Below are 14,944 nucleotides of genomic sequence, written 5' to 3'. Positions count from 1 at the left end.
AGGGTAGAGGAAAAGCACCCCAATAACAGGATGTATGTTTTTCCAATGGGAAACACTAGGGGAACTCCCAGCTCCAGTCAGTAAACCCAGCAGTTTTCTAGCCAAAACCTAAAAGTGACTGATGAGCTGGCAGTACTTTTAGTAAGGGAAAGGGCAATGAGGGTGCCTTGACTTGGGCCACATTGTGTATTTTAAGCATGTGTTTATGCATGATGTGAAAGCCATGCCAGGGAAACTCATGAGCCTGGATTTATATGTCCCTCCTGGATGCCACAGCTCACAGACACGCTCCAGGATGACACGTCACAGCAAGATTTCTGGTACAGCTCTCAGTTAGTGTTTTTCAGGTAAAAAGCATAAAGTAAAAGAAATGAGATTAAGGACACATAGACGCTTACTTTCCCTCTAGTTGAGAAAAGGAAAGAAATTTTAATGGGAAAACAAACTAAAAAAATAAGATTAGTGTCTGTGTAGTGGCTTTATGTCAAAATCAGACAATTAGAATGTGGACAGCACTCATCAACTAGAAAAATGTATCACTGCTTTCTGCTTCTGTTTGCTTACATACAAAGAGGTTTCATGCTTTGCTGTCTTGCAGAGCTGCTGAATTTCACATCATTAGTAAGTTAGACACTTCTAATAGCACCTAATGAGATAACTTCTGCAGAATTCTCCTCCACTCTGAAATGTGATCCATTCCTCACATCTATAGTATTACATACCAAAAATAGCTCAAAGCTACTGCACACATTGTGAGTATATCACACAAATGAAGCATGACAGAGGAGGCAGACAGAAATAGAAATTGTGGGTAATGTTTCAGTGTATTGGGTAGAAATGTTTCTATCTAGTAATGGAAAAGTGTGTTGTAGAAGACTACTATTAAGGGTAATTAGAAAAGTCAAATTGCACAAGCAAAATGGTTTATTGTAATTCAGACTTCTACAAAGGCATTGGCTTTGTCTTTCCCTACACGATCTCATCCTATTTTTAGCAAGATTTATATCTTATTTAGTACTTACAGACTGAAAAAATTCCAGAATGGCTGTAAAATTTCAAATAAAAAAAAAAAAAATCTCTTTTTGAACTGAAATGAACCCTCATGCTTTTTAAAAGGCTAATGTGGGTTTTTTAATACAAAACCTAACCCTTTAAATTCATAGAAGAGAGTGAGAGATTTTCACCAGCTCTGAAAGGAAAAGGATATCTTGCCAGTTTGTACCATGAAAAGTGGAAAATGTGGATGAATGGTGAAGGTCAAGAGTATGGTGATACAATGAAGAGTATGTTTTTAGTGGTCATTACTTCTCACCCATTTTTGCTAGGGCTCCCTCTCCCTCTAGTCTCATCTTAGTCTTGTCTTTTCTGCATCCTTGCCTCCAAGGCTTGCTTCTATTCTTCCCCTGAGCCAGGTCCGCTCCCCCGACCCCAGGCAGTTCACGCAGCCTGGCTCCACTCTCACCCACCTCCCAACACTTCTCCCTGCCCACAGGCCTTTATCCCAGGAGTTCAGGTTTCCAGTTTGGCTTTCAAACTTCTCAGTCAGTCACAACACCCTTGCCCAGAGCACCTCAGTCCATTGTCCTTATGTCCTTGTGTAGCCTATCTCAAAGCTCCACCTAACACCAAATCCTTGTTAGCTCTGACATCTCTGTTCTCCCTCTGTCCAACCTTGCACTTTCCCAGTCCTTGTCCACAGTTTCTTTGATTCCTTCACAATCCATCAGCCTCTACACTATCCACTATTTTCTTTCTTATTTTACAGTCCCAGTATCAAACAAGTTGCAGGCAATGTCAATGAATCCAGTCATCATAGGGAACTTTATCTAAGTCTTTAAAGTTCCGAGGAAAGACATGGAAAGAACATCAAAGACAAGGTTCCAAGAGATCCAGCAGATACCTTGTTTAGCCCCTTTAATTTTTTCAGCAGAGCACTTTATAGGCCTTAGAGCAGCACGCCAAAGAAACCCCTAGGAACAGCAATCACTTCTCTCTGCTCTTCTGGAGTAGACTTGTGGAAGAATGAGTCATTTTGCAGATCAAAAGGTCTGGGAATTGTTCTTGTTTACAAGAGAGGTGGACTCAAGATCTAAGCTGAAAACACACTGATTACACAGGAGATCAAAGCAAGAACATCAAATACATCTGACCCAGATATAACATGGCTACAAGGGCCTTTGTGGTTTTGTCATGATATGCCAAGCCATATTTCCATTTAAAAACAAACGGCACCTTATCTGAATAGGTTGGGACAACACAAACAAATCCAAGTTTCACCATTTTGCTTTGTCAAAATAATGTATGTAGTTTTCAGGTTTTCATTTCTTTATCCAGGTGCCTGAATGTATAACATCTGTTGCTTTCATCCCTAATTCCCAAATGATCCACTGCCAGACCATTAAGGATGGAAGTTTTACAGATGCCATGTGCTTCTAGTTCAAGCATATGTCATTTCACCATTGTTCCTGAACTGTTTTGTACCCCCAGGGAAACCTGAACAGAACTGCAAGAGACTCCAAACAAACATGTTCTGCATAGCTGCACTGGCTACCAACACTGCTGAGTCAACTTCATATTAAAGGAGGACTGAAGGGAAACCAGCTCTGGGGAATCGAATCACAAATTCACTCCATCGTCTAGTACAAGCTCCCATGTCTCTACTTCAGGCCAGTGCTACAGTAATGAAGCAGGCAGAAAAACTGTGGTTTTCAAGCAGATATTAAAACCAGATTTTGTAACATTAATGCCTGTTTAACAATGCATGCTGCTGAGTAAGTACTGACAACATTGATATCAAACACAGGATGTCATAATTGCTTGTGAGAGGAAGATCAAGAAATGCAAATATGTAACATACCTAATATTATCTGAATTGCTTACAGTGCTTTTTTAGTGACCAGTTAGCAGCTATTATACAGCAAACCATTATACACAGAATTTATAGAGAATACAGCCTTCTCAGAGGTAATTTCTCCAGCACCTGAAGGTCTCACCCCATAAACTGATGCAACTTGGGTGAAATTTTGCCAGCTGAGGATCTGGCCAATTACAATGACAAGGATTTTTTCTGTTTTTCTATCACTTATTTCATACCATTAAGTTAATTAAAGTAAGAAAAGATAAAAAGTCTCAGTAATGAGGTCGTGATATTTGGAGTCATGGTAGCTTCAAGTATTAGTGCAGCAAGCAATAGCAGTTTTAGGAGCACACCAGCACATCTATATTGTATATAAGGCTATATATGATGTGAAACAACAGAACCTGGCATTTCTGAAAACAGGTGTTTGAATTGTCTTGGTAAAGGCAACAGTAGTAATGACAGCTATCTATTTGATATCTAAAAACATTCTTCACAGTGCTTTAAAGGATGCGAGAGTCAAGTTTCAAAACACATTAGTATCGGTCAGCAACAGACGAGACCACACAGAACGAATGCATCATCTGCTGGCCAGAGGTACAAATTACTCAGTGAGTATACAGATGAAGTCAACATGAACTGACAGGGAACTTACAGGTTAAGGCACCATTTAACTCTAGTATTAAGTTTGTACCTAAGCAGGATACCACAAGAAATGGAAGTTTTTGTACTGGTAGCTTTCATTACCTCCTAAGCTGAAGAGAGAATAAAATGCATTTTGTGCTCTTCCCTAAGAACCTGTGATGATTTCCATCATTAGATTCCAGACTAAACAAAACTCAGTTCACATAAAGCCTGGACAGAATCTTAAAACTTAAAAAAATTCTAAAGCGTAGATAATCTGCGGCCAGGTTTCTAGTAGACGAAGTATATTTTCTAGCAGGCTGAAAACAGTAAATACAAATGATTGTATTTAAAGTGCAAAAGAGGAAGATATGCCATTTCCCTCCTAAACAAGTTCTGTGCAGCTGTGTTTGCTATGTTTCTTCTTCAGGACTTGCTGCATTCACTGCTCTGTGCTTTATACATTGCTGTAATCTCTTTTTCTAGGGTGGAAGTTGAAACAGGTGGTTTCAGTTACTTTTATGGGTTATGTTTAATGAATTGCTATATTCTGCAAGAATCTAATTGTCTTCATCCTTTTCTTTTTATTTTTGGGTTTGTTTGGTATAAGCAATGAGTTTCCAGCATTTCACAGAAGGTTTTTATTACTTAAACCTAACCCTACCCTATAAACCAGCTCTGGGATAGAGGTCTATTTCTGACTGAAGTCACTCACGTGGGTAGGGGCCATTTATGTGGTTTGACTGACACATTTAGCATCAGGAGCTTCATGAGGAAAGGTTCAGCTTGCCATGAGTTAAGGATTGGGAAGCCTTCTCATGGCGGGGAGCATATGGGAAATTGTAATGTACTTGTCTCTTTGCATCACCTTCGGCCTAACGAGAGGCCAAAGTGACTTCAACAGGAGTTTATAATAGAACATAGATTGCTTCGAACTTTGCAGGCTGCGAGCTGCTCCCAAGAGACGTTTCTAATTAGGAAACAAAATTCTCATGCTGCTACACTGTTTTAAACCCATTTTGGTGGCCTCTATGCCAAGGGAATCCTTGGCTGCCCAGATGGGCAAATACACAACAGCTTACCGAAAGAGCCCGGTGCTAAATGTAACTCAGGTCACGGCAACCGTCTGCAGCTTATGAATCTGAAGGTTTTGTTTTCAGAAGAGATTTTCAAACATCTGGATGGAGATTTCTCAAACACAGCTGCTTCCCGCAGACAAAGCTGACAGGGTCACTGTGCTCTTGCTCTGAAGGGAGTCCAGAGGCAGCATGCAGATAGGTCAGTGCTGGATATGAATGCTAATCCAGAGTCAACACATCTACATTGAGGAGCTGAACACGCTGTGCCTAGCATCTCTTGACTCTTTTAAACAGCCCTGGCAGTAAGGTTAGCTCCATGTGGACAGCTTATCACACAGTGCACTCTAGATATTGTAGAGTAAACTACATATGACATCAACAGTTGAAAAGTTTTTTTTGGAGAGAGTTGTATTGAGAAGCAGAGAATTCCTAGATAGCCCTAAAAGCTACCACTACTGGACATTATCAATTTCATATAATGGACACATAGAAAATTCCTGTTTTCTTCTGGAAGACTTGGAAGATACTAAGCAGGTGCTATCACAAATGCCACATAATTTAATTGCAACATATAGGTCTGGTCCATGTTGGTACCTAAGGTATCTGATGACTTACCATAAACTGTCCTCCATAATTATATTTTTGTCATTTTGGAGAAACTATAAAATTGGCAAGCAGACTTTCACAGACAAATTTTAACAGTGATGATTGAATAGCAAATTATTTCACTAATAATAATGGAAAATTAGGTTGAGAAATATAATTTACTGAATTAGTAGGCATACTTAACCACCATAACAATAGAATCTTACACTGAAAAAGTAGAAGCCTCACCCTAGAGAAGTGGCATGCTATTTATTAGTAACATAGAGAGTAGAACTAAAACACCTATACAACTGATTGGATTTGGGATTAATTATCATTGCTCTGACCCACAATTCTACAGGCATAAATTCTTACTGATAAAATAGAGTTTACAAAATATGTCTGTTGATTGAGGGGTCTGCCAGAAGAAATATCTCCAATAAAAAAAGGACATCTTTTTCTGTTATTTTCCTTGGTGAAACTGCAATGCAGATCTGCCTTGGAAAATATATGCTGATTCTTTAGTCTTAGTGCTTTTGCATCCAAACCGTATTTGTACCCTTAGTCTGTGATACCCAGCATTCAAAGTGGTGCAGTACTCCACAGCCAGACTTGATTTCCATCATTTCATATCCATTACAATGACATTTCTGCTAATTCAAGCCAAATTAAGCCTCCCTGCAAGACAAAAGACTATAAATTTCTAAAAATGCAGGGATTGGTTTTGCTTGCTGAGTGCTACTTGGTTTTCTCAGCTTCATCGGGATATAACAATCTGACTTCACATTAAGCCACTGACACACACAAAACCAAAAAAATCATCATCAAGATAGCAGCATTTTATTCACTGATGGGTAATAGCCTTTGTGTTCAAAAATATTACCTATATTTACTTGGAAAATATCTTCATAAATATTTTTATTTGCAGTTTTAGTCAGCAGACTACCAGGGTTTGGTTAAGGTGTATAAACATGCTGTCAGCCCTGCTCAGTACTGCTTAACCCTTCTTGGGAAAGACTACAGTCATAATAAACAACTTGTAACATCTCTGTGAAGCACCTAATGTGGACAGGCACTGTACCAAGAGATCTTTAGCCATCCAAGCCTAGTGCTTTGGAAGGGGAGTGTTTTTCAGAGGCATTTGGTACCTGTAGACTTGGTGATGCAGTTACCAGTGTCACTCAAATTCCTGCTGCCATTAGGTCATACTAGGTTCTTCTTATTTGCAAGAACACTCCATATCAGAGTTTGGTATACAAAGATACTTTGTGTTTTCTTACATGTGGGCAAGCAAAACCATAGGCTATTCAATAGATTTTATTTATTCCTTTGTTTAACCCCCATTTTTGCATTTCTTTGGAGCTTGAGAATTTTTTTGGGGAGAGGATCAGACTAAATAATTTTTTGTCTGCTACTCTATCCTCTAATACTCTATTAAGAGTATTCAGGTAGAATCTGTTTATCTTATTTCTTTTTTGAATGTTTGTTCCTTTCTGAAAGCTCATTTGCTCCAACACAGAGGAGTCCACAGTGACCAGGGTATTTTCCTTGAAATAGACATCTTGAAAACACTAGTGGAAAGTTTTCTGGAGTTTCTCATTTATTTTCAGTGCTCTAATGTCTCAGTCCTGATCCAGTTAAGAGCTGTGGGCAAATCCCTTACTGATTGCAGAAATTGTCACAACTTACTTGCAGTGATATCCTAAAATTACATGGTTGGCTACACAGTTTGGGCTAGTTATGTGTTGACTACTCCCATCTCTTCTGGAGTACTGGATCTCTGAGGATCATTCAGGATTCTCCCAGTGAGGAAGAGTAGCCAGTATCTCTCTTTAGACACTTACAGAAATGAAGTAAACTGAGATAGAGAGCGGAAAAAATGTCAGCAGTGAGCAAAGGCCTTTAGACAGCTGTGGTGTGAGAAAGGAGAGAGGCTGCAGATAAAAGCAGGGAGTGGGGAGGAATGTGGCAGGTGGGGAAGGGAGGGGTGGAGAAATCCAAAGAGATAGCCAGAAAAAATGATCCTCAGCATTGTTTAATCAGTATCAGCAGTCATCTCCAAAATCTACTTAGTGTTGGAAGGCATTCTTCAACTTCTCTCCTGCCTGACTGCAAGCACAAGCTAAATGTTTGTACATAAACCCGAAGCTGTAAGAGGTCATACAGGTAAAATAACTGAAGTTGCATTTGCAGCTTGAAAATAATAAAAAATCATTTGGCTGGTTTCAATGATTCCACTATAGTAGAGATTCTGAAAATGAGCTTCTACTTTAAACAGGCACCACTGCATCTAAGAGCTTTTTTCCAGGAAAATATGTTAAGATTCCTGCTAGCAGAAACAAGTAGTCTGCAGAATCATTCATCATTTGTCACCATAAGATCCATCACTCACTATGAAAGAGTTAATGAGAGGTTAATTAATGATTAATGAGAGGTTAATTAATGAGAGGTTAATGAAGTTTCATGAAGTTTAGTATTTCTGGACACATGTACTCAAAGAGAAGTTGGTTTTGCTAAGAAAAAAGAAAGTTTATCCAGTTGTTAATGCCACATGCTAGCAAGCTTTGTTTTTATTAGGACTGGTACTTAGGGAAAAAAAAAAGGGAAAAAAGGAAAAATCCCTAAATTTCTATTTGGAAAAGAGAAGGACTGGGTACAATATGTATTCTTCATGTTGCATTTTGTCATTTTCTCTGTATGCCTATTCTACTTTGCTGTGGGAATGCAGTAAAGCACTGATTCCCTGAACAAGAGGCTGTGCAAATTCCAGTTATGACCATACAACCGAACTTTGTATAATCAAATGAAACTTTTTCTCCATGCCTGTATTTTGCTTGAGTTCTGGCCAAAAATGCAGCTGCCTGTCCTTACAAAGTCTACATTAACTCTCAGTTTTGCTTGAACTCGTATGAGATATGGTCCACAGTCCAAAGCCTGTAGTTATTTCAGAATTTTGGACACTTCTCATTGAGGTATTTGAGGGATTCTCCCAGTTCTGTGGTGATACAAACTTCACAGAAGCACTAATAAGCACAAAGTCACTTTGATCCCTGTGTTCATTGTAGGTGTTGGATTTGCACCAGATGCCACCATGCCCATTCAAAGCCCAGGCTGCCATGGCCCTCTTAAGTCCTCCAGAACAAGTCAGGAAACCACAGGGATGCTCTGAATAACAATGATTATGGGTGGCCACTAAGCCCATTAAGTTTCCTTGTTAAGGTCAAAGTTTTCCATTCCCGAATCTGGTCTCCAAATTCAATGGGAGGCACTGGAGTCATCTTTCCCTCTATGTTAAGAGAGATGCCTTCCTACCCCATGCGGCAATAACACTCCCCCAGTACAGGTCTGCCCAAATAATCAAGCTCAATAAAGCAAGTGATCCAAAAATCACGCAGTAATTTTCAGCAAGGGTAGACCTAGATCTCAGAAATCTCATCTCTGCCTGCACTCCATCGGACTGTCCTTTCCTATGGTTTTGTTTATGAACAAGTTACCTGAACCTTTTGTGCTTTCAAAAAGGTACCCCAAAGGTGACCCTGGAAACTCAGCGCAAACTTTGTTCTTATCCTGCAGGATGCAACTGACTTACGTCTCAGTGTACTACCATTACACACATATTAATTCATCAGTCGTCTGTCCTTGCTGACAGGTGTAAGTCAAAAAGCTTTGGAGACATGTTCTACAGTTCCTCATGTGGGAGAACCAAAGCAAAACGTCAGTGTGCCATTGAAACAATTTCTGCAGCAAGGGCCTGCTCATTCCATTTCACTGACATCATCTTCACCATACATTCAGGATTATTCTAGTTTTCACAATATCCTATATTTTGCTTTACATGTCACTTATTTTTTCCTATAGTTCCACTGGGTTTAAAATATTGTTGAGGTAAAGCTCACCTACTGTCTGGATATTTTGGTAAAAATCTTAGGTTTGCTGCTTATTTATAGAGGACAACAGCATTAGAAGAAGCAATATTTGCAATGACAAAGCTCAGCAGTGACTGTTTCCCACAAGCGCTTACTTTTACAAATCCCCCATCACCTCCTTCTGCAACTTGCTACTAGGAATTGTAAGGTTTTTAAGGCTTTCCTAGGACTTTAAATACAACTGCCAAGCTTAATTTGAAGAATTACATTATTTCTTTCTTCTTTCTTTATATTTGTAAACACAAGGACGCAGAATACAAACAATAGCATGTCCATTCTTTCACTGACAAACTCAGAAGGCTGTGATCCCATGATAAAATCCCTCTGCGCCACCAGAGAATAATGAAACTTTGTCACAGCATGAGTATTTCCTGGAACCATTTTTAAGTTCAGAAATAAACAAATTTCCCATGGAAGTTTATTCAAATGCTATTCAAAGAACATTAACTCACAGAGTTTCTTCTTTCCAGTAATGTGTTTCTAACTCATGTAAACACTGTGTTCTTACTTCACATTTTGGGAAGCCCAAATATTATTACAATACAGAATGCAAGCCAATAGGGAGTATGTACTACCACTGGTGAAGAATTCCCTGGTAAATATCATACTATTTTCAGAGTAATATCAGATAACTCTTCAGAAGTACTACATATTCTTGTTTATAGAATACTATGAAAACTGTCAGGTTTTTCAATTGCTGTTAACAGACACAGGATTTGGAACACATGCTCTGATACAGCTAAATTCATCAACCATGGATGTTTCCTGTGTAAGTGTGAGATGTAGAACAGGGGTCAGCATTTTTTCAAGTGCAGCGTGCCAGACATTTTTTTCCCCCAAACAAGAAGCTAAGTGCATTCGAAGAAGCTCAGCGGGAACTAGGAAACATGGCCTCTTAAATGGAGGATGTAGCCAATCATTTTTCCTCTTTGTGAGGCAGGAGCATCTGAGCCCTGAACTAAGAATGAGTCAGGAGTGTTGGCAAATGTCTTGTCAGGATCCAGTAGCCCTTGCTCTTTATACCTGAGTGACACTCAGGATCTACCCCTCCCAGCCTTTGACACTTACACCCTACATTGTTGATCCTTGGCCAGAGATTGAAACATTTCAGCTATCATGCAGATACCTCTCTTCTCAACAGTGTCATGTACGTGCTTGAAACCTCCAGGCCAGTGCTGAATTCTCTCACATGCGTATTTAATTTTAATTGTGCCAGGCACACTGAAGACAATGAGATTATCCATAATCTTAAGCTGAAGTGTATATGTTATTGTTTGAAGAGCATCAAGCACACATCCATGATAATCTACTTGACTCAGCAAATTGGTTAAACCTTTGTTTAAATCCCACTAACTTTAGAGGACTATACATACATTTGGCTCTGAGTACTTCTTACATAAGCTTCACACACATTCCTGAATAAGGATGTACATCTGTATATTTGCATAGATTTACTTTCTGCTTGCCCAAACCAAGTGAAATAAAACTGACGTGTACACATACAAAATACAAACACAAGGACTTTACACCTGAAGAAATGTGCATTCCTCATCTCAAATTGAAATCTCCAATTATTGTATTTAGCTTTTCTATCATACTGTTTGGTCTCCACAGCAGTGAAAAAGAAGAGCTAAAATTATAATATTGCATATTTAAAGTGGTGATGGTTGGAAAAATAACAGAGCTCTAAGGCCAGAAGACTGACCACACCTTTCATCATGAAACAAAAATGCTGACTCATCTATACAAGTTCCAGTACATAATTCCCCCCCTTGCTAATCTCTTACTTCTTCTAACTATGAAACCATAAAAAAAGAAATAAAAGGAGAAGTACACTAGACTATAATCTTCACAGAACTATACATTTTTACTGCCCCAGTACATTTCCACAAGGTGTTAGGAAGAAATAGTTTAATAGGCTGTGATGTTAAGTCAAGGGTCTTGTACAAAACACTGTTGTACTGCACCTAATGAGCCATCAGATTTCATTAAAACTCATCTGGTTCAGGTAGTGCCAGGTTGAAAATTGATCATAAAAGTGGTTCCATTAGTGTCAGTGCCCTGACAATCCTGGGAGCTCCAGATGGGCCAGCAAGAATTCTGAAGAGACTCCAGGTGTTTCTGGCTACCTCATTGTTCTGCTTCTCATCCGCAGAAAACATACAGCTGCAGGCAATAGGAACAACTGGTGATACAGTTTTCTGGCAGAAGGAAAGACTGAAAACCAGTGAGGGAACAACAGTTGTGTTTTAAATGAACTGTATTTGTAAAGATGGGTAACGACATAAAAACATAAGGTTTTTAGAGAAAGATTATAAGCCTTTAAAAATAAAGGTCTGCTTATAGTGCAGTGTACATCATCCTGTCAGGTACAGTGAACTGTGCATTTGTGCATGGTACTTTGGCTATCACAGCACACAAGAGCGATGTAAACTATGTAAAAAAGACTATTTTTCCTGAAATACTTTTCAAAGGAAAGATAAAACTCTGTTTCTCTACTAATTGCTGAATAGGTTAGAAACGCACAATCTGATTTTGTAGTTCTGCTTGTAGTAACTCTAGATATAAATCTAGAATTCACAAGCCTACAAATTTTTGGGTTTTATACATGTAATTAATTCTATTATAAGCAGTGGAACCATTAACTGGAGTGAAAATCAAGTGTAAATATAAGAACTAATAGAAAGCTGGCATCTATCCAAGCTGGAGGAATGGACTAACAAGAGGCTTATGAAATTCAACATAGTCAAACACAAAATCCTGCACTTGAAAAGAGGCTGTTGCAGTGGCACAGGCTGGGGACTGATGTCTGGAGAACAGCTCTGTGGAAAAGGCCCTGGGTGTCCTGTTGGGCAGGAGATAAGCATGATCCAGCAGCGCCCTGACAGCAGAAAGGGCTGCCAGCCTCCTGGGCTGCATTAATGAGCAGAACCAGAAGATCAAGGATTTACACTAATGCATGGCAGAAAGGCAAAAGACCACAGGTGTAAACTGGAACAAGACAGGTTCAGCCTGAATATACCGAAAAACATTTTGACTGTGAGGACAGTTGTCAAAAGACATGCAGTCTCCATCTTTAAAGGTTTTGAAGAGTGGGTAAAACAGCTACTCAAGACCTCACCTGCTTCAGCATATGGTTGGATAAGAGATGTCCTGAAGTTCCTTCCAACTCAAATTTTCCTGTTTCTAAGATAACGTTATTTTATATGACCGATCTCAATTGTTTGTGCTTTCAGAAAGAAAGCAGTGTTGAAGATTTATTCAAAGAAGCATATGACCTACTCATCAGTGTTGCTTAAGAGCAATCAGGCACATATTAATCAAAGAGATTACATTTCTGGCTCCTCGCCTCAGTACTGTGACTGTGTTTGAGAAAGCTGCCTCCTGAAGCAGCCAATGTAACAACTTCTTCTTGAAAGCTTAAGAGTACCCTCTGCTGGCTTAACATGAAAGTTGTGAAAATTTGCAGTCCAGTCTACTGAAACAACATCACAGAGATATACTCCCTTCCTGCCGTAGCACAGCTGTGCATCCCTGCATGGGGCAAACAGCTGCACAGTAACATCTATCATCTACAAAGGGAATGCCTGGAGCAACATTGCATCACCCCTGCCACAGAGCTCTTTCCCAAATAATAGGAATTCCAGAACTGTCATCCCATGAGGATGCCTGTCAAACAGCCTGTCAAACATCATCTGTGTAAAGAGCTTTAACATAAAATAGAAGTTATTCTGGGGACACTCTGTTTTGAACAAGAACAGTGTGCAATGAACTGATAACAGAATTATGTCCTAAAAGACAGAACAGCTTGTGTCCTTATGACTCATCTTTCTCCCTTGTGAGCTCATGGGAAGAGTTTATCCACTTTCTACAGCTCACACTGCAATCAAATTTCCTGTTGTAAAGCTGATACGAGGTAGGAAGAATTTGTTTTAATCACTGCATATCTTATAATGAAAAAAAAATACTTCAATTGAAAGGTGTTAATCTATACTGCAACACAAAGGCCTGTATTTGCTACTCATGAAAGTATTTCTTTACAAACAAGAGCATTTAGATGTGTAGATGAGTAAATGTAAAAATGCAGTTGAGCATATGAGAACGTCAGTTGTTAGGCTTTTGTAAACAGTACTTTCTGGCCTTTGCTTTAGTTCTTGAAAAATGTGACGTTGTGTACTCCAGGAATGAAAAGATTAGAAAGCGAACTAAAAATCTAAGTATTATTAATGTTAAATATCAAAGAGGAGTCTCAGACCCCTGAACCTGCCCCTCTTCCCCCTTTGCAAGGTAAAGATCTTATATGGGGCCATCTTTTGTATGTGTGGGCACATTACCCAAAATGAGGCCATGATCACAGCTGCATGCAGAAGATATCTAATTTATTGTGCCAGTGATTAAAAAAAATACTACCAAATGAGCATGTGACAATATGTTCTGATACATAAAATAATAGGGAATGATGATAAAGCACTTAATTTTGTTATTAGTTACTGCATTTTCAAATGGCACAGAGAGAGACTAATTCCACATCAGCAAGGAAGACTAAGACAACCCACAGGGTCTCTCCCTGTGCCAAAGCCCACCAGGAGTGGAACTGGTAAAGGCTTTGAAAAGCATCAAGGGCTGCTAGAGGAAGGTCTGCAGGAAATGAAAGATGACAAAAAACACAAGCCCACTGCTGTGGGCAAGGGATCAGGTGACAAACGACACAGAAAAGGCCAATACACTGAATGCCTTCTTGTTCTGGTCTTTACTGGTAAGATTTGTCTGTGAGGTGGCCAGGTCTGTGGGAATGTCTGGAACAGAGAAGACGAGAGAAGACACCTGGAGGAAAATATTGGATTAGGGAGCATTTGAAAAAGCTGGACAGAGAGTAGGCCCATGAAACCTAGTGGGATGCATTCACGAGTGCTGTGGAGGCTAGCCAATGCTACTGCAAAGGCAATCCTGATCACCTTTGAGAAGTAATACTGGTCTGTGAAGGTTCCTGATGACATGAAAAAGGCAAGGCTGTAGAATCTCCATTCCCAGAGATATTCAAAACCCAAGTAAACATGGTCCTGAGCAATAAGATCCTGCTCTAGCTGACCCTACTTTGAGCACGGTTGTTGGCCTAGACAACCTCTGATGGCACATTATACCCTCAACCAGGCTGTGATTTTTGCCATCTCAGAAATTCATTTGGCTTATATTCTTGGCAGTGGCAAAGCTCAATTTTTGTCAGGTGGTTGAATGAGTTCTGGCTACAATAAGTGTAAATGCCAAAGAATTAACTGGGTCTCAGGTACAGTTAGGAGACAGGTCACTAACTTCCCTACGGTCCAACTTTAATGAACAATCGGAGTTGGTGTAATCGGGACCTGCCACTCACAGATGCAATACCATACTAGCAAAGCAAGGTGATGCTAGGCCAGGGTAGGCACAGCTTAGCTCCAGGTACAGGTCACTCACTGCACAATGCCAGGAGTGGAGTGGAACTATTGATACTTTCACATCACTAAACTCTCTAATTGCAATCTGGGCTTCTAGATTCCATTATAGGAGCCCAACATCTACTAGGTGTGAGCAAGGTGCCAACAATGGGTATAATCTGTTCTAACAGCAGCTATCAAACAACTCAGTCAGACTTTGGTATCTACATTCTAGACAGCTAAAATTAAGCAAGTTAGATATGTACTACTAGCCAAAAACACCCTTCAAACCTCACCTACCCAGGACATCAATGAGTCTGACTTTTCATTCCTTCTACAAAACTTAGGTGTATGAATTGGGATCAGTGATCAGTGAGTCACACCTACTGATAATTGATACTTATTTTCTTAAAAAAACCCAAATCAAATCAAATCAAACCAAACCAAACAAAAAAAAAAAGA

The sequence above is a fragment of the Phaenicophaeus curvirostris genome, chromosome 1, assembly GCF_032191515.1.
Source record: "Phaenicophaeus curvirostris isolate KB17595 chromosome 1, BPBGC_Pcur_1.0, whole genome shotgun sequence".
NCBI classification, from domain to species: Eukaryota; Metazoa; Chordata; class Aves; order Cuculiformes; family Cuculidae; genus Phaenicophaeus; species Phaenicophaeus curvirostris.
The sequence above is the reverse complement of the archived record's forward strand: the minus strand, read 5'-3'. Positions refer to the sequence as shown.